Source organism: Triturus cristatus, chromosome 8 (assembly GCF_964204655.1).
Source record: "Triturus cristatus chromosome 8, aTriCri1.1, whole genome shotgun sequence".
Classification (NCBI taxonomy): domain Eukaryota; kingdom Metazoa; phylum Chordata; class Amphibia; order Caudata; family Salamandridae; genus Triturus; species Triturus cristatus.
The window spans coordinates 1,701,570,198-1,701,594,567 of NC_140591.1; the positions used below are offsets into that span (position 1 = coordinate 1,701,570,198).

The following is a 24,370-nucleotide window of genomic DNA, read 5'->3' on the forward strand; positions in this document are numbered from 1 at the left end:
CGTGTCAGGCACCGTTAGCCGCGCAGGGAGTAGGACAAAGTTCATGGATACAGATGCAAGCTCAGGCTGGAGCTTTCAGAGGCAGAAGGCAGGAAAAGGCTTGATGGCAGAATTCAGGGCCTACTTGCCTGAACTGTAAAACGTGGAAAGTGAACCACATAAAGTCGGTGGCCTTTCATATTTAGGAACGGAATATCCGACCCATTCATGGCAGATCTGAAAGAGGGCATGTTGACGTTGGACGCACATGTATTTGCGTCTTCATAGCTGGAACTGGAGGGAACATACATGTACTTGTAGCATGTACATGGAGCCGTTGGGGTCTAAGATAGGGGACATAACTGATCATAAAATTCATATTTCCTCACCATACAAAGTATTTAATATGGTGGGTTATCTTACGGGCGATCCAAGGGCAGGCAGCTGTACCAACTTATGCTACCCTGCTCGCCTGATGAGCCAAGCACTGTGGAGAAACCAATCAGCGGTACCCATGGGGGTGATCCCCTTACTGGATCGCGTGACACATTGGTCCCTTAACACTCACGCCCCTTTCTAGGCGGAGCGTAGCAAGGCAAGTCCCCGGTTGTTCAGGCCCACAACCGCCCGATGGACTAACGGGGCGCTGACGTAATTACTCCAGGACTCTCCTGTGAGGCTCCTGGGATTTGGATCTGACACCCCTATTGTGCTCTTGCAGAGGTACCCTTCTGTACCCACATGCTTCCAGATCGCCCTGTAACTCCGCCACAGCTCTGGAGGCGGCCACCTTCGCCTAAAGAGCCCTCCACCAAAACATTTCCTTTCTCACTGCAACTTGCAATTTCCTGGGCCTCCTTCATGTCCAGTAAGAACAGATCCAAGATCACCTGTGCCAAGTGCATCCCAACTTTGTCAAAATAACCTTTGTTGTTCGCCCGGTATAGCTCATGCCTGATGAAGCCAAAGCCCCTGCCTCTGGGAGCGGTTTATCCTTCTCTGGGAATGCACCAGTGCCTCGCATGACCTGCAAGGATGTGATGGCCTCCCAGGAGGGAGCTCTACTCAAACATCACTATATTACCCTCCAAGCTGATGTGACTCCCACCTCCTGCAACCTGTAGTTGCAGTCCTTCTAGCATTTCGTGCTTCCTAACACCTGTTTCCCCGATTTCTGGAACAGCAGCACACTTGCTTAGAAGACCGCTTCCACAACCAGCCTATAAACTCTGGCTATGCGGACGGGGCATTTCTTGCATTGATGTACCCAAAAATAAACTAAAGGACTATACCTACCAATAGTCCCAATACCATTACCAAAATAATCAGTCAGTTGGCAGGGAAGAAAGTTCAATCGTTTATTCAACAAAAATACTCTATAGAGGACCCTCTCTGAACCTCACCCATCAGGTTCGCCGAGAAGACTGTTGGCTCGCATTCAAACATGAGTTTATATACTTTTCGGTTCAACACATACAATCACTGTAAATGGAAAAACACCAGTTGGCCCTCGAGCTCCAGGAAAGGACCATATATGGCACAAATCAGATCAGTACAAAGGCTTGACTATCTATTACTGATGAGGTCAGGAGGGGTGACTCCCTTTCGTCTTGGTGCCTGGGAGTGTAGACACGGCGCCTCCAGGAATGCGCTTATCACCCCCAAAGCCAGATGCGACCTTGAGTCTTAGAACAGATGAGTGAACAGCCTACCTTCAGCTGCTACCAGTAACTCAAATGAGCTGGGGCCTGACAACTACACGTGATCAGCGCGTGATCACGGCCCGTGCTCGAGCATATGATCAAAGATAGCGTCTGTATGGTTCTCGGCTTACTCTTTCAGTAATAGATATACAGGAAGGAAATATACGAGTTTCCTCCAAGCAAAGTATATATATCAAACCGGGAATGAATGTATAGATGCATCATGCTAACATAATAAAGGTCCGATACGCCTTATATACGGGAAATCTACCTTTTATCCCTCAGAACGACCATCTTAGCATGATGTAGCTAACTAAAACAGATCATTCTTCAAATATTCCCTGATCAATCTGCATTATGTCTTTGAGCTCTTGCTGAACTAACTGAGTTTTTACCGCTGTTGGGGATGGACCAGACACAGAGGAAGTGAGTTTTGTCACGCAATAAGAGCAACATGCAGGTCCACATTGTACACAAACACAACACGTGAATATAATACCGGCTATACATGCCAGCACCATCAAAATGTTCCATCCCCAAGCAGACAGCAAACCCCAGAACCAACCAGAGAGAGACCACGTACCAGTTTCTACATGTATCTCGGAAGCTAAACGATGTAGCTTCTGTATAGCCAAATGAACGGAGGGGGCGGAGTCAGGAATATAAACACAGCAAGAGCTGCCGATCACACGGCATGCTCCTCCTCGATCTGCTAAGATCACGTCCAAAACCATACGGTTTTGAAGCGAAGCGAGTCTGGTCGCCTGTAGCTCTACTGTTATATTGGTCAGTATTCCTGCAGTAGTGTTAATTACCCCTTCAACCACTCTAGACATACGTTGTAGTTCTTGGCTAGTAATTATAGGCCCCCAAAAGGGTAACACTCCCTTCATAATGTCGGTGAAATACTGCGATGGAGTATTGGTCTGATCTCTATCAGTGGTATCTATCACTCTTTTATTACTCCTAATAAGCATGCTACGATTATCTAGCCGGTGATCCTTGTGATAATTAGAAGGGGCAATATAGACTGGAGGGTACAGCAAGTACAGGTAGCAACGTCCAGTCCAACCTCGTGGAAGCCACGTATAGGCACTTTCTCCACAGACAAAATATACATTAGGAGGGGTTAACAACGGAGGGCTGCTAAAGGTGCGCAACCGATAAGTATAATTACATCGGCTTTCTCCTACTGATATGTACCCTGCTCCTTGAACACAAAACGTAGAGGTACTGTTTAATACAGGCACTGGAATAGCCCTATCTTCAGTGACATTACGGTCCTGAAAGTGTCGATAATATTGAGTGAAATTGAATTCAACAAAGTCCAAAAGTTCATTTTTCAACCAACTGGTATTTTCGTGCGTTATATACATATTCATACAGACATTCGGATCTAAGGTTCCCTCTCCATTATTCCCCTCGGGGTTGAATCCTTGATGAACTTCGATATATGCTAAAATCATTTCATAATCTCTTTCTGAAAACCTTAGAGCGTCCACAGTGTAATGCATATACATCATAGAAAGCAATTTGAACCAAGCCTCGCAACTTCCCAGATGAGACAAAGGTAGGGATATAAATAAGTCGTGCTTGTGCATAACAGATGGTAAAAGACCACAAACCCAACAATTCGTAGTATTGGTGGCACTGTGTGCACGATGAAGCATTTCAATGAATGCATTTTTCACATAGGTCTGACGATGCCTTTCCTTATGGGGGGCTAAAGTATGAAACACATGTTCCGGAGGTGGGGTAGTTGTTCCTAAAACAGTATGCATATGGTGGTGAAATTCTAAATATATGAATACTCCCATCAATTTATTTAGCAATATTGCTATAGTAGCTATAAATGCAAGTTTAACACGATTGTTCCAGCTCGAAAAGACAGGCATATATGTAGGAAAATAGCGTGGTACAAAAGGACGTTCCTCTTCAGGTACAAAACGAGCAAAGGGATACATGCTAACTAAAAGTCCAATAATACACTAGGGCAATGCAGTCCAACCTGCCAGAGGGTACTTCTTTCCTGTGTCCGTTTAGAGCCTCACAGGCAGGCTCCTATCGTTCATCACAGATAATACCAAAACAAACTTCTCACATTGGAGTTATGTTCTCACACAACCCGTGAAGAAAACACAACCTGGGCCCCCTTTGAACATGAAATTCAGTCCTTCCTTCTGAACAGAGCGAGCAAATGTTCAAGGCTCTCAGCGTGTTCAGTCCAGTGTCTCGCTCAGTACACCAGAAGCGTATCTAACAGACATTCATAGCACAAGTCTGTACCCTAGCACTCAAGTCTCTCCCTCTCTCCTACCATGTTCACCTGGTGTACCGTGCTGTTTTCTGGGCCGCAGGTTGTATCGAGTATGGCCAGGCACTTCTTGATCAGAGAACAAAACAGAGGATGACGAATCCGGTGAAACAGGGGTACTGCGAGCCTCAGGGTTAGCTGCAGGAACAACAGGATCTGGGGCAATTACTTGTGCTGATGGCAGAGCCCCTTCCGAACCCAGTGCACCTTCTCCTTGCCCTTCTCCAATTACCTGGGCGTCAGAAAAAGGAATGAATCGAGGAACTCGCTCACTTTCCTGAGTCATAACCCCTTCCTGGATTCGCTGATCATATGGAAGCGGGAGGGGTCGTTTTTTTAGATGTGACACATGAATCCAGTGTCGCTTGCCGTTCACTTTTACCGCCGTCCGCGTGGCCAACAAGACTTGAAATGGTTCAGACCAATGAGGATCCAGACTGGACTTCTGCTGGTAATTACGGACCAGAACCCACTGTCCTGGTTCCAAGCAATGTCCAGGACCCTCCGGCAGGGGCTGCAAAACTGCTGAGACCTGTTGATGAATGGAACGAAGATCTTTAGTCAAAACATACAAATAGTCTGTCAGCATAGGATACTCTATATCACGAAACGTTCTGGGTCTCGGGACGCCCCAAATATTAGCAGGGCACCCAAAAATGACCTCATTCGGAGACAAACCAGAACGAGAATGTGGAGTAACTCGTATTGACATTAATGCCAGCGGCAGAGCATCTGGCCACCTTAATCCAGTACTTTCTTGAATCTTAGCCAATTTCAGCTTTAATGTTCCGTTATACTTCTCGACCAACCCACCAGATTGGGGGTGTCGAGCCGCATGGAATTTCAGTTTAATCTGTAGTCCGTTACATATATGTGTGATGAGTTCTGCATTAAAATGTCTTCCGTTGTCACTCCAGATCACACGAGGCAATCCGTAGCGAGGGAAATACTCCTTTACCAACGCTTTTGCCGTTGCCAAAGCAGTGTTTTCTTTTGTCGGGTAGGCTTCCACCCATTTACTTAAAGCACATACCATGACCAGAACATACTTCAAACTGCTAACGCGCTCCAGCTGGATATAATCCATCTGAAGCACCTCAAAAGGCAAAGATGGTGGTGCAAAGTTTCCAATCAGAACAGGCTCCCTGCCCCCTGGATTATGTCGTAAGCAAACCATGCAATATTGTACCAAATGAACAGTGGTCCTAGAAATATTGGGATTGTACCATACAGGATCTAATAATGCACAAATACCTTTCACCCCAATATGAGCTGAACCATGTGCCATTGCCACCACCGCATTCACTAGTGCATTAGGCAACAGCCACCGCTGCTTTTCTGTCAGATCAATCCAACAACCATCTGCATCTAATCTCCCAATTCGCTCTTTCCAGTGAGCCAGTTCAATAGGGGTAGCTTCTTTCTGTATTTCTCGGACACTCTCTATGGTATAATCAAACATCTCTGTTTCAGCCACCCACCTAGCAGAGCTAGTCACAAACATTGAGGTTAATTTGGATTTCGCAGTTTCCTTAGCCACTTGATCGGCAAAAGCATTACCTTCCCCCACTGCATCAACCTCTGCCTTGTGCGCACTACATTTGACTACAGCCACTATTTCTGGCAACGTCAATGCTGTCAATAATCGCAAAATCAAGGGACCATGCTGTATTCGCTGACCATGAGAAGTAAGAAAACCTCTTTCTGCCCAAAGTCGGCCAAAACTATGAGCCACGCCGAAGGCGTACTGGCTGTCGGTGTAAATATTTACTCTCAGTCCTTCACTTAACTCACAGGCCCGAAACAATTCCACTAATTCAGCTGCCTGTGCTGGCTGATAGGGTACTCGAGAAGCCTTAACTATAGTGCGAAGAGTATTTATCGCATATGCAGCAGTTGTCAAGCCATCTCGTAACTTGAAACAAGAGCCATCGACGCACAACTCCCCTTGAGGGTCAGATAGAGGAGTGTCAGTCAGGTCTACTCGTCCCTTTGTTTCTGCCTCAGTCCGAAATATACAATCATGAACATCATTGTTCTTTTCATTCGAAGGGAGGGGTAGTAACGTAGCAGGGTTCAGAGCGGCACATCGTTTAATCGTAATGAGTGGAGCAAACAAAGTCAATTCGTATCCGGTAAGACGCACACTCGTAAGGTGCTGGGTCTTTGTTTTGTTCAATAATGTATCCACAGCGTGCGGTACCATCACTGTGAGGTCAGTGTTCAGAACGAGCCCTTCCGACTGTCGAATAGCCACCGCAACCACAGCAGTAGCTCTTAAACAGCTAGGGAGTGCTCTGGCGACGTTATCCAACACCGCCAAGAAATAGGCACAAGGTCTTTGCTTACCACCAAATCCTTGTGTTAACACAAAAAGCGAGCAACCGTCCACCTCGTGTACGTAAAGCACAAAAGGTTTTCGGTAGCCAGGAGTACCAAGAACAGGTGCAGAACAAAGCGCAGATATCAAAGAGTCAAAAGCATCTTGACAAGCATCAGTCCAGGGTAAAGGTTCATGCACATCTTTAGTGGTTAAGTACAGAAGAGGTTTAGTAAGAAGGGAAAAATTAGGGATCCATTGGCGACAGTAAGAGGTTATGCTGAGAAATGCACGAACATCACGCTGAGTACGAGGTACAGACATATTAAAAATGGTAGTCACACGCTCAGGGGTTAGTCTCCTACCCTCCTTCAAAAGTAGATGACCGAGATAGGTCACCTCCTGTCGACAATATTGACATTTAGAAAGGGATACTTTATTGCCATTAGCAGCCAAATGAGACAATATTTGTACAGTGGCCTTCTTACAACCTTCCTCTGTATCAGAGGACACCAACAAATCATCTATGTATTGCAAAAGCACATTACCAGGGGGCAAGACCAAATCCTCCAACAATGTTTTCAAAGCTTGACTATAAATACTAGGACTCTGTGTGTACCCCTGGGGAGCGCGACAGAACCGGAAGCTGCGACCAGACAATGAGAAGCAAAAAATATCGCGGCTATCAGGATGAATCGGAATGCTAAAGAAAGCATTTTTAAAATCAATCACAGAGAAATATTTAGCAGTAGGAGGAATCATAGTGAGAATAGTAGTGATGTCTGAAACCACAGGGTATTGGGGCACCACTATTTTATTCATTTCGCGCAAATCAGGCACAAAACGATAGTTATCAGCATAATCAGGATCGCTTCCAACAGGGGCTCTCTTTAATATAGGCAAAATGGGGCTGTTGCATACTTTAGCAGCTGTCTCTTCCACCACACCCCTTTTGACCAAATCTTGTATGATGGAGAGCAAAGCCTTCTCGCCAGCCGGAGAAATTTTGTATTGAGGTATACGAGGTATACGAGGTACAGCCACAGGCCTTTCCGAGAGCAGTCCGGCCGGGCGCGCACCACACGTGCCACACCGGGCATCCGATCGGTGTCTCTATTATTCACAAAAGGTCCGTGGAGCATCTATACATGCAGCCACCACAATGCTGCCCCATCAGACCCCCAAAATTCTCCGTGGTACACTGACCACCAAACACTCACACAGTTAACTGCTTCCAAAAGCACTGCTCAACAGTGCATGCCAAAGACATCGAAACAATTCCACTCACCTGGTGCACACAGGTACAATAGCGTGTTCTCCACTGCCAACTCCTGAAGACCAACACGGTCAGCTCCTGGGTTGCGCCCGTAGGACTCCGGTGAAGGGTCACTAGCAGCTGGGGATACACTGATCGTGAGAGCGGAGTAAGTGCATACCAAAAATGGCTAAATTTCAAAGGATCCTTTTTCCGTCCACCTGCTCGACTAGAATTAACCCTTGTCCTTACCACCCATTTACAGGGAGGACGCCCAACCACGGAGTCCCGGCGGAGTCGCCAACTGATGTACCCAAAAATAAACTAAAGGACTATACCTACCAATAGTCCCAATACCATTACCAAAATAATTAGTCAGTTGGCAGTGAAGAAAGTTCAATCGTTTATTCAACAAAAATACTCTACAGGGGAGCCTCTCCGAACCTCACCCATCAGGTGCGCCGAGAAGACTGTTGGCTCGCATTCAAACATTAGGTTATATACTTTTCGGTTCAACACATACAATCACTGTAAATGGAAAAACACCAGTTGGCCCTCGAGCTCCAGGAAAGGACCATATATGGCACACATCAGATCAGTACAAAGGCTTGACTATCAATTACTGATGAGGTCAGGAGGGGTGACTCCCTTTCGTCTTGGTGCCTGGGAGTGTAGACACAGCGCCTCCAGGAATGTGCTTATCACCCCCAAAGCCAGATGCGACCATGAGTCTTAGAACAGAGGAGTGAACAGCCTACCTCCAGCTGCTACCAGTAACTCAGATGAGCTGGGGCCTGACAACTGCACGTGATCAGCGCGTGATCACGGCCCGTGCTCGAGCATATGATCAAAAGATGGCGTCTGTATGGTTCTCGGCCTACTCTTTCAGTAATAGATATACAGGAAGGAAATATACCAGTTTCCTCCAAGCAAAAGTATATATATCAAACCGGGAATGCATGTATAGATGCATCATGCTAACATAATATAGGTCCGATACTCCTTATATACGGGAAATCTACCTTTTATCCCTCAGCATCACTGAAGCAACCCGTAACCCGCCCTGGGAGCAGAGTGCACCTACTTTGTTGAAGTTGACCAGAAATGTGCACAGCCCTTTGTGATTAATAAACCCTGGCGAACTAGACTGTTCGCCTAGCGCACTCTATTGCAGTCACAGGAAACATTTGGAGTGACAACTTACGCCACCTACCAGGCTTGCTTAACTAAAGCTCGATCACAGATACACACATACCTGCCAACCAGCTCTGACCCTTGATGCTCAACCCAGCTAATGACCTAGTACTTGGTTATTCCAGGGAATATTGCCTCTCACAAGATAAGCCGCATGTGGGCATATGGCCTTACCTACTGGGCCGAGGTGCAGTGTGTGCTCTGGAATTGTCAGCGATGGTGTTCCAAACACATTTCCAGCCGCTCTTGTAGCCACGGCACACATTCTGGCCTAACCAACTGACGCATGCCACCTGGCTAACTTGCCGCTGCGAGATTTTTGATCTTAACACCACCCTCTTGCGGCTACCGGTGCACATCGTCTATAGGTCTTGCCCCCACTCTAATTTATGCAGCTACCTGAAATGTACCCTTCTGCCCCTGTATGGGCCTGTAACTACCCTGTAACATTGCAAATCCCACTGCACTCACTTTCTCGGTCAGTCCGGTGGGGGGAGAGGGGTCCTTACAATTGGTTCTGCTACATAGTCTGGCCTCCTAGCCCGTAAGCACACCCGTCTGACAGCAGACTATCTGCTGCTGTGTCGCCCGTGCAATGTCCGCACCCTGGCGCAAGACGTCTCGTGCTATGCCTCTGTTAACAGACTACCTTCCGTGAGGCTGGAGTGAACGGATGTATGTTGTGCCTCTGACCAAAAGAACCTTGGTTTGCTTTGGCAGGGATCGCATTGTTGCCTGTCACTCAACATAGTGGCAACGTGCCGTTCTTTTGCATTCTACACTGCAGAGTGTGCCTGGTACGCCCCTAGACACCCCCTGTGTGCCAACCCGCTTTACCCAAGATGCATAGCACTAGACCTGGTACCCTTGGTTACTCCGGACTTTAATTCCTAATAGTCTATGTGTTATGCCCTGCTCCTTTTATGCCTTTATCAAAGTAGTTAACCCGTTCACACGCGAGACCCGCTGGTAGCAAGTCCAGTATAACCTGTGCATGGAATTTAAATTCTCCTAACAACTGCGCTGAGGGCAAGCCACACTCACTGTTACTGGTGTCTGACTAATCGGCCCTTGGAGGCCGTAGCAAAACTGCCCGGTCAGCAAGTACGCCCACTGTACAGTTGTAATTTAGTAACTCATGGCGCTGACAACCGCAGGTGCCTAATAGCGGGCTGTGTGTATGCGGCCCAGGAACCTAAGCTACATGCTTGGTGTGGATGGGTTGTTAACGATGCCTGGCAATAAGTTTAATACCTTTGACAAACCTCTCCTGACCGGCATCTATATCCTTCTTAAACATATTTACTGGTTTTGCCAAATGGCACCCGTCTGTTTGGCGATACGGAACCTCCTACCCAGCATAAGAGGACAGTCTCGCATTGCCATCACACCACCTGTGTATCTTGAATCACCCTCCTGTATCACCTAACCTCGTGTACATATTAATGGTGTCAATTCTGGTTTAAAACAATATATGCATTGTGCCCTCTATTGGAGACAACTCACCCCTTCATGGAGTGACAGCTACACAGGTGCCTTCACAAGTCACCCAACAAACAAGTTGGCCCTGAATACCTTGTGTTCTGGTTGCAGCTTTCGAAAGAGCCTTGCCTTCACTTGCTGCCACCTGGGAAACACACAATGCCCGTGCTCTGGTATCTGGTAGCTAATACTGTTACTTACGCCTGCAAATGCTTTGCCCAGAGCAGCCCACTAGCCAATGGCCTACAGCCAGCTCCCTGATACAATTCATTCGTGACAGGGACTCAACAGTGCGGCGAAAGCACGAGACATCCTAGCTTGACCTTAGCTCTTCACCACGCTCTCACCCAAGAGCCCTCCACAAACCTTGAGGCCTAAAACCTTCGCCCTGTGTGGCGGTTGCGACTGGCCTGCAAACAACTCCTAGGCATTCTCTACCAATGATGTAAATGGAGTTCCTGTGTGGCTAGAGTATGCCTCCAAGCCTGGCCAAACCTACCTCTCTAGTTAGTAGGAGGGAGGACACACTTAGTCTGACACCTGCCCACCCTCTTGGTGGCTAGGCAGAGACTTTGGCTTATCACAGAGGCAGTGTAAGTTTCATGCGCCAGCCACACTCACACCGTGGCACACTCCAGAAGAGACTCCATACCAGGTTATTCTAATTACCCTATGTATCGTCCATACAAGAGAGACTTCGTACCATCAGCCCCTATTACCCTGTGCTACCAAACCTCCTTATGACATCACAGTGATTACATAACTCATTAGGTCAATCGGGCCTCCATCACACAGCTCAGTTAGCACAACCCGTAGCTGCTCGTCAAACTGTACTTAGCATAACACCACACAGAGTAAAAGTAAAATGGTCCTTTCCCACCATTGGGCTGGTAACAGACCGCCAAAAGACAGAGCCTGGGCTGGGCTCCTTGTATCCAAAGTAAGACCATAGTCACCCTGCACCATCAACAGATGTGCCACGCGCACCCATGCCCTATCTACCCTTTGCTGCAATGGGCGGCCACCCCCTGGAGGCAGTGGCCTGTCCAATTCTCCTCTGAATTCTCAGCTATGGAGGCTCCAGATAATCTCAGGTGTGAGAAAAGGCTTTCTAACGTAGCCAACCGATGGTTTATACGTTACGTAAGTGCTGCCCCTCTTGTAGTACGACCAAACCAAGGCTGAAGCAATGGGAGCATGAAGCCTTAAGCAACGGGTGACTGTGGACTGGAAACATTAATTAACCACACAAAGAACCATGGACATCCCCTTAAATGCCATTCACCAGAATGTCAATGAAATATTGATGAATTCGAGACATAGGTGCCATCCAAACTACTGAATCAAACTTGGCGAGAATAGTTCCTTGAAAGAAAGGCATTTAATGAATCGCTCCTCGAAGTTGAAGGACATATCAACCGCTTTGGTCTACCTTGCTGAGAAGGATGGAACAATGGCCATTATTGGTATTGATGAATGCAAACGTTCTTCATTCATGTGCAGCCAAGTGAGAAACACTGCCCCCAAGTGGCCTTCACCTTTGTATGGCACCTTGGCCGTGCAAATTGGTTGAACACACCAAATTCAACCCCAAACTGATATACCCACCCAGGGCACCCTGTCCGGTTACCGCCAAGGCAGACGCACCGCAACCCCAAATGAAGGCAGGGCAAAACGCAAGTTTAGACCTAGAGCTGTTCACGACGGGACATAGATCGAGACACCCAATATTGCACAAAACTAGAATCAGCATACGCCCGCGCCACATACAGCAAGGCAGTTCGACGGAAAACGTGACACTTGTGCCACTATATGCCAGGACTCACGTCAGGCGGCACTTCCTTTTGCACCACACCTTGCTCCGGTCATGCTGCCAATCATAGTAACAACACAACTACTAACCCTGATGCCTGCGCCTGTTCCAACCCTCAAAACTATAAGAATGGCTTGGGCAGCAGGCAATAGTGATTTTAATGTAAAATGAATTAATCAATGACTGTTGTGGTCATCTCTAAATAGACAGACAGCGCCTACTCCTGGCAGGCTGTCACAAGTGCCAGTGTGACAATTAAGTGACGTGCAGTGCACCAGAAACCACCCAGTCAACTTACGCAGGTAACCTGATGCTGTAATTTTATAATTAGTGGCCCATTGCCACACATTACCCTTAAAGCAAGCCATAAACCAAAGCTGCCTTCAGCCACCGGTGCTGTTTTATGGCAGCAGGCACAGTTCCTCTGGTGCCCATGCCCCAGAGCATGCTTACGCCTTGAATACACTCAAAAGGGGGGGCCTCCTTCTACTCTCTAATAGAGACCACCTCTGGCTCTTTACTGAAATCTGCCTCTAGTCCCTAACAGGAGGCATATATCCCTCAGGAGGGCACCTCCAGTTCTTTAACCACAAAGCCACTGTTTAGTAGTCCACGCAAGAACAAAACGCTCAGCGAGGCCTGCTCAGAGTTTGACTCCTTCTCACGGGCAGTTCAAATACTGACACCTCTCACTCCTGCATGTAAGCAGCATCTGCCTCCATAGTAGTAGGCATGAATTCTTAAAGACAATCAATTCCGTGTACCAGCGGGGTCTAGTGTGAGTCAAATTATTAACATTAAATTACCCGGGCCTGCCTAACTGCTCAGAAAAGTATACATCGGCCCATACGGGAATCGCACCCGCGACCTGGGTGTAAACAGCTCCACGCCCCAACCAACAGAGCTAGTCGGCCTCGAATGTGAACCCTCCCCCGCATCTCCTGCCCTGGGCCACAAGGCCACTTCCTCGCGGCCCATCCGCATGCGACCGTTTCGCAACTGTGGCTTGTGAATGAAATTGAAACTTTCACTTGAAGAGCGCGACACCAGACAATATTGCTGCTCCTGGGTTACAAAAGGGAAGAAAATACACAGGGAACATGACTCTCTTATAGGATTTCCCTTCCTTTACCGCTCACCTGGCACCAGTGCTACAGGACCACCGCCGGGTTCGGTGTGACATGACCTCAACAGGGGGTGGGGGGGGACTTCTCCGAATAACGCAAGTTGAACAATGGACCTCGAAGCCATAGGTCTTTGCTTAAGTTGCCGCCAAGCGCCGCGTTTGCTTCACCACAACTGCACATACGTGCGAGGCGACCGCATTACTGTGAACGGGCACACCCCGTGGAGGATAAAAGTTAACATGTGGCGATCTTAATCCTGCTTCTGCAGCTTTCACTACCTGACTTATAGGGTACAAATAAGCGCTTCCAATAGAAATCTGTCCCCAGGATGCAAAACCCCGCATAATAACCATTTGCTTGCGTTCCACCATTTCAACTAAGCGTCGCCACACTACCATGTGACAACATATGAGAGGCGGCGATAACAACGGGGCGCCATGCCGCTGTCTCTGTATGCTTGTCATGTTAGGAATCATGAACGGAAACAAATGCACATCACCATTGAAAAGTACCAGGCGCGGCGTTAAGAAACAGGAGCCGCGTTGCTACCCAGACAAATTTGATTTCCACAATTCAACGTGACTGAGCTGAAAGGTACGAGATCAGCAGCGCAACCTGTGACCTGAAATATGGCTGTCTCTGACCACAAGCATACCACCAGACTAACACCAACACTGACAACAACAAGCATACCACCAGACTACCACCAACGCTGACAACAACAAGCACACCACCAGACTACCACCAACGCTGACAACAACAAGCACACCACCAGACTACCACCAACGCTGACAACAACAAGCATACCACCAGACTACCACCAACGCTGACAACAACAAGCATACCACCAGACTAACACCAACATTGACAACAACAAGCACACCACCAGACTACCACCAACGCTGACAACAACAAGCACACCACCAGACTACCACCAACGCTGACAACAACAAGCACACCACCAGACTACCACCAACGCTGACAACAACAAGCATACCACCAGACTACCACCAACGCTGACAACAACAAGCACACCACCAGACTACCACCGACGCTGACAACAACAAGCATACCACCAGACTACCACCAACGCTGACAACAACAAGCATACCACCAGACTACCACCGACGCTGACAACAACAAGCATACCACCAGACTACCACAGACGCTGACAACAAGAAGCATACCACCAGACTACCACCGACGCTGACAACAACAAGCATACCACCAGACTACCACCGACGCTGACAACAACAAGCATACCACCAGACTACCACCAACGCTGACAACAACAAGCATACCACCAGACTACCACCGACGCTGACAACAACAAGCATACCACCAGACTACCACCGACGCTGCCATCGACACTGTCACCCGTTAGGTGCCCTGACGGCTGGCCTCTGCCCGCGTTAACTGAGTGGTACACCCTTCCTTGTGCATGCACTCTCCCTGACGACCTTGACCAAAATCAATCATACTTAGCACCTGGCGCAGTGTTCTAGACACTGAAATTATTTACCCGGCATCGATGTAGCTCCATTAATTACTTAATGCGGGCAGGCCCGATGTAGCACCAAATCCATACACGTGGTGCAGTGCCTAGCCTAGAGAGACGCCCTGCACCATTGAAATGGTAATATCATTTCCACTAGCTTGATTTAGGTCTTCCTGAAAGGGCCAGGTTTGCTTCACTATAAATCGGTCTTTGTTCTCAAAGACACACTGCATCTTAGGTGCAGGGAGTCGCAAGTAGGGCAATCCATCATCCGACCATAATTAGAAAACATCCAGTACCGGACCGGTGTTATCTAAGACGAAGTGAAGTAGTGAAATACCAAAACAACTCCCAGCTCACATCTAGGCTGCTGCCCTTTTGCCGAACAGCCAGTCAGCCAAAAACGATCCATCCTGGGCCTCAGAGGCACAGTACACCTAACCCAGACACTGGCAACGTAGCATTATCCTTCCGTGCCATACCCAGGAAGCTACCCAGCAACGGAGAAGCCATAAACAGGGCCGGGGCAACGACCTTCCCGCTGGCCACTGATGGGACAAAATGAGGAATGTGGTGACCCAGCGTAGCCCTTCTCAACACCCCTGGCAACTAGGGAAGTATTGGTAAGGGCGGCGCTCGAAATGGCTGCCCTGTTCAGAGTCCGAAACTCTATCTCTGCTGCGCAGTGGCCTCCTGCCCCACACCAGACCCAAAACCACAATGATACCCCCCAGGTGCCATCACAAGAGAGGCCAATTTAGGTCCAGCATGCGGCACCTTCCCCCCTGCGCTGATACCGGAGAGACAAGTGCCTCGACGTCCGACCTCATTATAACTCTACCCCCGGCAGATTTGTCAAGTTGTTTGCTCTTCGGACCAAATTGGAACCAGACAGTTACTTCTACAGCACTGTGTTCCAAATAGGGAATGTCCCTCTGGCACATACATGCACTGTGATGGGACCAAGCATGCATCCAACCAATCCATGACTGTGCCGTGTGGACAACACGGGGTGCTCTTAATTGCCCCTATGACATAACCAAGTGCGGGCAGCGCGGCAGCCGCAATCAAAGAGGTCGACCCCAGCCCGCGAGACAGGCTGCAAAAGTGAAATGCGGCAAAACAAATGTTCTTGTTCTAAACTGTGGGAACTGTGGATTTAATGGGGCAAAATGGCGCTGGGGCACCCCAATGCAAGCTTGCCGGTGGACCCCAATGAAAGCTTGCATGTATTACGATGCTTGTACTTGCCCCGTAGACCAGATCGGCTTTTCTTTAATGGATAACAGCTGCCGCTCATGCTACTTGTAATGTCGGGAAGCGAGAGGACACACAAGGGCATGGACTAGGCCACAGGTTTGGCCACTGTAATAAATGCTCACTGGGCCAAGACCCCGAGCGGTCTTGAGCCCCTTTATTTAAAACCACGGGCTAGCCCGCCCTCGGGGTGCCTGGGTGCGTGATAAGCGTACGTGAATGCGCCGGGTGGCTCTGTTACTACATCCCTCCAATCTTTTAGATACAACAACCCTTCTCGGTGAGTGTTCAGTCTCTCTTGGCACGCAAAGTGAAGTCTCTCAGTCTCTGGCTAGGGACCGGATTCGGCCAGAGACCATACCTCTGGCTCCGGGAGTTCTCTCTTGCTTCCGACCCTTCTGGTTACTTCTGTGCCTCAGGGAACACAGTTCCAGAGTTTTCTGCTTCTTCCACCACCTCTCCTTCTTTTCCAGGTTGTTGTGACACATTCTCAGGACTTCCTGGAGGGGCCTCCGTGGGTATTGCCCGTCTCCGTCTTCCAGACCTTCCATGGATTGATCATCCGATGTTGTGCCGTCTGCGACATTCTTAAACCATGATGTGTTCCTTGTTACCACACGGGTTCCCTTCACAGCCAATACCATGGTGCTATGTACATTGATTACCTCCCAAACTTCGGGCTCATATGGGGTGCGATATTTCCAGCTTGGGTAGAGGTCTTTCACCACAACTCTGTCTCCAGCCCGGATGCTCAATGACCGAGCCCTTCGAGCCTGGCTCGCCTTGTCATTAGATGCTTTCCTTCTGTCCTAGGCTGCACCTTGATCTAGCTCTGGGGGACTCCACGATGAATTGGCAGGAATACTGTCTCTTGGCACCCTTCAAAACATTAGGTGGGCCGGCGCACACCGGGTGGTGCAGTGTGGGGTTTGACGATAAGCACTGAGAAACTCTGAGAGGCACTGCTCGGGATCTTCTCCCTTCTCCACCCCAATTCTGAGGGCCTAGTTCATTGTACGCATGAACCGCTCTACCTCTCCATTCACCTGGGGCCACAGTGGCGTGATCTTCTGGTGTCGGATACCTCTGGAGGCCAGGTAGTCCTGAAAGTCTCTGCCTTGGAACGGCAGCCCGTTATCGGATTTGATCTCTTCCGGCAGTGCCATCATGGCAAAAGTGTGCCCCAGAGTTGGCTGTACGTGGTGGAATGCTATCGATAACACTACCTCCACCACCGGGAATTTCGAGTGAGAGTCAACGAGCACCAACGTGTTCCGTCTGTCAAGGAACGACCCAAAGTCGATGCTCACTTTGGACCACGGCTCCAGACACGGATCTTCAGTGATCACCGGATGGGGTGCAGGGTCGCCGCCAGTGATGTTGCAGGAGAGACAGGTCCGAACAGCTTCCTCAACCATGGCGTCCATTCCTGGGAACCAGACTCTGCTCCGGAGTCTGGCCTTGGTTTTTGAGACACCCTGATGGCCTTAGTGCGCTAGGCGGACCACCTCCTTCTGCAGGCTCCTCGGGATCACAAGTGTGGTTCCCCGCAAGACCACTCCATGGAGCCCCTCGCTGAGCTCGCTTTGCACCCTCCACATGTGTTTCCGGAATAGTCGTTCCTCCGCAGTGAAGGAGCTGACACCATCCAGAAAGTGAAGCCAGTTCTGATTGGCTAACGTTGCTTTGAATTTGATGAAGCACTCGCCTGATTCTGTTGCTTTCCCAATGTTGTCGCGTGTGAGGGCAACGGGACACGCTTCCAGAGAGACCATCCGGACAAACTCTTCGGTCTAGTACTCGTCTGCCGGTGCATGGAGCGGCCGGATTGGGCCAGGGTGACGTGACAGGAAGTCGGCTGGGTTGTTGGCCCCAAGCCGGAAGATCACTTTGAAGTGGTATGCTTGTAGCTGCACTGCCCACCTCTCCATCCGGGGAGGAGCAAGTCGAGCAGTGCCGACAAAGAGCGAGACAAGAGGCTTGTGATCAGTGATCACTCGAAATTCGTACCCATATAGGTACAGATGGAAGTGCTGGCACGCCCATTTAATGGCTAGGGCCTCACGCTTTATCTGCGCGTACCGCATCTCTGTGGCAGTCAGCGCCCGGCTGGCATATGCGGTGGGTACTCATTCCTTGGACTCGGTCTCTTGCATCAGGACTGCCCCCAGGTCTACAGGGCTGGCATCCACTACTACCTCCGTGCGCCGATGCGGCAAAAATATTCCATGACATGGTCATTGATGAGGGCCTCTTTGACTGCATGAAATGCCAGATCTTCCTTGGCGGACCAGACCCATGGTTGACCGGCCTTTGTGAGGATACGGAGTGGCTCGGAAAGGGATGCCAAGTTGGGGATGAACCGGCCACAGTATGTGGCCATTCCCAGGAAACTCCTGACTTCGGTGGCTGACATTGGTCTCGGGCCGATCGTATGGTCTCCGTTTTCTTCGGGTCCACCCTCAGCCCTTCCCTGGAGAAGACGTATCAAAAGAAGTCTATCGACTCCTGATAGAACGAGCATTTGACTTTGTGCAGGGTGAGTCCGTTGTCCGCTAGTCATTGAAGGGTGGCTCGGAGGTGTACGTGATGCTCCTTCAGCGTCTTGGAGAACATCAGAATGTCATCATTAAATTGATTACACCTTGCAGTCCTGAGAGAGTTTCTCTGATGGCGTTTTGGAACCCCTCCGCGGCTGACAAGACGCCAAAGCTCAGCCTTATGTAGCGACGCAGTCCCACGTGAGTGGAAAAAGTTGTGATGTTCCTACTGTTGGGGGGTAGTTCCAGCTGGTGATACCCCGCATTGAGGTAGAGTTTGGTGACCGTTCCGGTCAGCCATGATGTCGTCCATCGTGGGTGTGAGATGGCATTCCCTCTTGACGGCCCTGTTAGGTAGGCGCATGTCGACGCAGAGTCGAATGGCTCCCGCCTGCTTCGGCTTTGGGGCTACGACGAGAGGGGACACCCAAGGAGTTGGGCCCGACACCTTCTCTATCACCTCTAAGTCCTCAAGCTTCCTCACCTCCTCTTCCACTTGCGGCCGCAAGTGAAATGGCACCCTTCGGTGCTGAGGCACCATGGGCCGGACTGTCGGATCTATGTGCAGTTTAAATGTCTTTCCCTTTAAGCATCCAAGGCCTTCAAACAGCATTGGAAAGTCTCTGAGCATCTCACAGGCGTGCAGATCGTGCACCTGGTTCGCAAAGAACACGAGCTCCAGGTCCTCCGCCGGGTGGCAACTGAGGAAGGGGCCTCATCTTCCTTCGGTGACATGGAATTTCGTGCTCAGACTCCGGCCTTCACTGGTAACTTCGACCTCCATGACTCCTCTCAGAGGAAGTGGCTCGTCACTGTCGTACATGTAAATCCTGGCCTATATGGTAGAAGTGACGGGCGTGGCGATCACGTTGACTGACGCCCCGGTGTCTATGAGAGCACTTACGGGGGACCTTGCTACAGTGATGTTGCACATGGGCGGTGGTCAGTGCTTTGTTCCTTCCCGGTCGACAAACAACACAAAGAACATCTCGTCGTCTTCCGTTCCAAAGCCAAACCCTGGTGGGGTGCTGTCTACTTGGTCTATTGGGTCATCCACCGTTAGTTGCCTCACTGCTCTCGAGAGCCCACATGGGCTCGAGGCGGTGCTCCGTCCTCTTCCACTCCTGCAGACTTTTGCGAAGTGATTGAGTTTTCCACATTATGAACACGTCTTGCCTCTTGCGAAGCAACTCCCCCCCGGAGGGTGATCTAGGCCACAGTTTCCACACGTGTTCTTCTGAGAAGGTCTTGTGGCTCCTCTCAACTGAGACGGTCATCTCTGGACCACGTGCACTCTTTCCTCCTTGATCATGGGCGTCTGCTGTGGCACGGGCTGTGAAGAGGGCCGGTTGAGGGCTGCCTCCATTTCGTCCATGCAAGCGTTGGATAGCTTGTGGGACCTGGCGAGTACAAGGATTTCATCTAGAGCGATTCCGGGTTGTCGTAATATGAGGCGTCACAGTGTGACAGACCGACATCTCTGGATGACCTGCGCCTTTATCTCTTCCCTCTGGTCCGGCAGTGTGCATGAGCTTGCAAGCTTCCGTAGGCAGGCGTAGAAGATGTCTATGGTCTTGGCCTCGCCCAGCCATGCCTGCTGGAACTTGAAACGTTGGAAATCAGGGTTTATTTGAGGATTGAATTGGCGGTTCAGAGCCGCGACAGCCCCGTTGTAATCGTCATCTGTCCCTCTGTCTGGCAAGGTCTTGAAAATGTCATACAGTTCACCGCCCCCGTAGCACATGAGGAGCGACCTCTTCACCTTCCCATCCGTCTCCCGCACGCCAATGAAGTAATCATCCAGGCGACCAATCTAGGACTTCCATCGCGCCACGGCAGTGGACGGATCTGATAGTTCGCTAAAAGGAGGTAACGGGCAGCTGTGGCATGACCGGGCTGTGCGCGAACTGGTGGGTTGGCACGCTGAGAGGGTGGTACTGCCTGGGGAGCACCCCCGCCATTGGCACCTTGAACACTCATCTTCTAACATGGGTCAGCAACGTAGTGTGTTGAGGCACAATGATCTGGTGATGCTGGGCGGCACAGAGTATGCGTGGGAGAGGGTGCCTTGCTGGACTGTGGTGCATGGGCAGGCACACGTGGATGTGGCGTCAGTGTGGGCGCCGTGAAGTTGCAATTGGAACACCAGTGCAGAACCGGGAAACCCTGAGCATCCGCTGGCTTTGCTTGGTGTCCCAGCTGTGGGTGGTCACTGGGGTGAGTCCTTTCTCCAGGCACTCAAACACAGGGTGGCACGAGGATCTCTGACTCCTTTGTGTAGTCTGTTGTGTAAGTGGTGTCCCCCACATCATACAACAGTCCGTCCTCTACTCTGCACTGTGGGCTGGATGTGCAAGCTTCTCCCCCAGGGTCTTGCTGGGCAAATGACTGTTGGAAACCTGCAGGGGGCGCTGAGCTGAGGGCCTTTGTATGTGAAGAGTCAGCCTTCCAGTAATGTGGAGATGCAGCCAGCAGGACGTGCTGTGATGTGCAGAGCTTCACTCGCCGGCTTGACCACGTGACTCTGGGAGTGCGGCCGGGCAGCGATGAGGCAGGGTGCTGGTGTGAACTTAGAGGCAGTGCGGCAGCGGGCCTGGGCGGCACGTGCACACATCCATGAGAAGGGCAAGCCTCACCTCTGGCGCCGAAGACACCAATCCGCTGTGATGGACAAAAACGGGGCACGCCTGCGAGGCGGCGCACACCAACAGAGCTCCACTCCAGGCGGTCAGACTCGTGTGGGGTGGGCACCCGCCTTCAGCATGAGCGGCTTCGTGCACATGGACTGCGCAGACACCGGGACCACAGTGGTAGGGACTGGACAGGAGCCGCAGGTACTGGGTATCTCTGTGTAGACACGGCGAAGCGTGGGAGAGACCCGCCTCGTCGCCAGTGTAATATCGGGATGCGAGGGGTGCATGGGTGCGTGATAAGCGTATGTGAACAGGCCGGGTGGCTCCGTCACTACACTACTCACACTAGCCGCATAGTGGTTGTCCCAAAGGCCCCGCAGCCCCTGCCGTGCACTCCGCACAAACACTTTCCCAAATGGACATCCACACATTCGCCCTTTTGGAATCGGCCTTACGAAACAAGCTTTGGCCAATAGCTAAAACGATCAAGAGCAAAACCAGTGCACGAAGCATAGAAAGACCACAAATGGACAATTGTACTACCCCCGCCAGCTGTGCCAAACGGAATGTGGGGCATACGGTGTCATTGAAAAAACAACCGTGTGTATTCTAGGAGGTGGGCGCGGGGGCGAAACAATTCACACCGCCACGCCCATGTGCCACAAAAGTCAGGACCCAGTGTGTTCCAGGCCCCCCGGACTGGGCTCGTGTTCCACCGACGTTAACAATATCCCACCCAAGCGATACTACAGTGGGGGGAAGGGCATGGGGCATCCAGCCACAAAGATTGCGTGGGGACCAATCTGCTCCACCCCCCCTCACCCCCAGGTTCCTAGATTAAGAAAAAGGGGGGGAGCAGCAGACTACGCCGGCTACCAATGCCTGGCAATGGCAGGGGCGTCCAGCCCCACAACACAGCCTCAAGGGGTGAAAAAAAACAGACCAAAGGGCACAGACTCACCGCAGCAAGCCACTGCCACCCGAACCAGAGACAATTTCTTTACTAAAAGCGTTTGTGAATGAGTGAGCAATGCACTAATGAGTGCCGCATGCACAGAAGGGGCCTTAAGAAAGTCGGGCATGCACAACTACTCACCAATCCCCCATAACATCGGGGTCACCACCAGGGTCTCTCGCGCCCTGCCTCCACGGCTAATACCTAGTGCAGCCTAAAACCGCAACAGCTGAAGATACATCGAGCAAGAGGCAGGGGACTCAACCCTGACTCACCTTAAAAACCCTGACGAACCCAGACGGCACAACGACGACCCTGGCATGAGTGGACATCGTGTCCAGTCAGCGTGTCCGGCGCAAAGAGGACGCCAACGTGGCCGGGGCAGGCATAAATACCTCCCCACCTCCTCTGCGTGCCGGAAGTTACGTGTCTGGTAAGAGGACTCCTCCTCGGGTCCCGCATTATTAGTGGGGGTGGGGTAGTGCCCAAATGGCACTAAAGCGGCTGCCCATTTAGGGTGGCCCCCTGCGGGGGCTGCGGGCAGCCGCAGTCTGTCACTTCTCGAGCACAGCACGATGTGCGTCCGGGCTCTGCTGCTGGCGGCGGTGTTTGTGTGTAAGTCGTGGCTCTTGTCTGCCGAGGGTCACACAGGGAGGCTGCTGGTGCTGTGCGTTGTGTTTACTGATGCAGCGTTGTTTTTTCATTTTTTGTCCTCCGTGTGACGCTACAATGCCGCTGATCGCTCCTTTAAGTATTTGTCGTGTTTCAGCTCCAACACCTCGTAATTTACCTTCATTTACTCCCCTCAGGTGCAGACAGCAGTCCCCAGGTCCTGCAGCCCCCGGCGGTGGGGGTCACGGAGGGGGGGCTGGCGGAGGTCACCTGTACCCACACAATCACCAACCCTCAGGCTCTCGCGTGGTGTAATGGCCAAGAGACTGCTCGCGCACATGCTATCAGCGCTGCGGCCGTAATAAATGCCTGGGACACTCGTTCTGGTCTCAGCGTGGTCCCGACTGCCTTTTGCGGGCCACGCCCCTTTATTTATAGTCAGCACGTGATGTCACGTGCCAGCGCTAGAGCAACACCTCTGACGCGGGTAGACTGCACCGCTACCCCGCGTCGGAGAATACTACATTCCTTCTAACCTTTATTAAACAACAAACAAACATTGATCATGTAGATCTGTTACCAGTCACTAGAATTCCAGTCCCAGGTCCGTCACACCATGAAGTCGGCCAGCCGGGAGGATGGAGCCGGATTTCTTCTCAGGCCATATCTGGAGTGCTGTCCCCATAATGACGGCAAGGTTGGGGTCATTCCCTGCGAGACTTCGCTCCCAGGGGATCTCACCGGGGAGCTTGGCAGACCTCCGACTGGTGTTCCCGGCAATGAAGGGGTGCACTGGTCGGATCGATTCTCATCTTCGGTGGGGGTCATCCCTTGATCACCTTCTGGGCCTTCATCCACTGGCGGATGACTTGGTCTGGCGTCCAGGTGTTCTGACAATTGCAGGTCCGGAGTCTCGGTATGCACCTTTTTGAAGAAAGAGATGTTGCGTGTGACCTCCTCGGTTCCTCCTCTTGCTGTTATCATGGTGCCGGTTCGGCAAACGACTGTCCAGGGCCTATGTTCAAATGGGAGCCGGAATTTGCTCTCAGGGTACCTGTCCTTGATATAGACTCTGTCTCTCACTTGAATGGCCAACATTCGGGCTCCTCGGTCAGCGCTGGCCTGGTCATTGGAGTTGGTCCTGTTGGCTAGGACCTTTCCGGCGTCAATCTTAGACGGAGTCCAGCTTGGATGATACAGGATGGTGTCTCGCACTACTCGGCCCATGCTTGCCGGTCCTGGAGCTGCCTCTGTTGTGAGATGAGGCGTCAAACGATATTCTCTCAGGAAACTATAGATGGCTCTCTCGAACGGTGATCCATCGGCATGCGCGATGCGTATTACTTTGCTGAGAGTACGCATGAACCTCTCTACTTCCCCATTTGCTTGAGGCCAGCGCGGGGTCACTTTCCGGTGTTGAATCCCCCAAGCCTTGAGATAGTCAGCAAACTCTTGCCCTTGGAGGGGTGCGCCGCTGTCTGTTTTCACCACTTCGAATATTCCATGGGTGGTGCTGGACTTGGCCCTTCTGGCAGGTTCACCCCAAAACTTTTTGCAATTATCTTAGCTCTTTCCCTATGGAGTACTAGTGGTTTTAGGCCTCTAGGCGCTTTCATGCGTGGGGAGTGCAGGGCCGAGTTTGGTATGTGCGAAGTGAATGCTGCACGATGATGTGTGCGGCATTACTG

At 50.8% G+C, this 24,370-nt stretch overlaps 1 long non-coding RNA gene and 1 gene segment (V, D, J or C); one reads left to right on the plus strand and one right to left on the minus strand.

The window, feature by feature from the left end:
• Nucleotides 1–24,370, plus strand: part of LOC146808647 (T-cell receptor alpha chain constant-like) — an 805,797-nt gene that overhangs the window by 235,314 nt on the left and 546,113 nt on the right.
• On the minus strand, nt 570–22,453 carry LOC146808649 (uncharacterized). Its single transcript, XR_014967582.1, has 3 exons — nt 22,346–22,453; nt 7,605–7,723; nt 570–4,528 (listed from the first exon to the last, which is right to left on the minus strand). It is a non-coding gene; the product is annotated as an uncharacterized LOC146808649 (long non-coding RNA).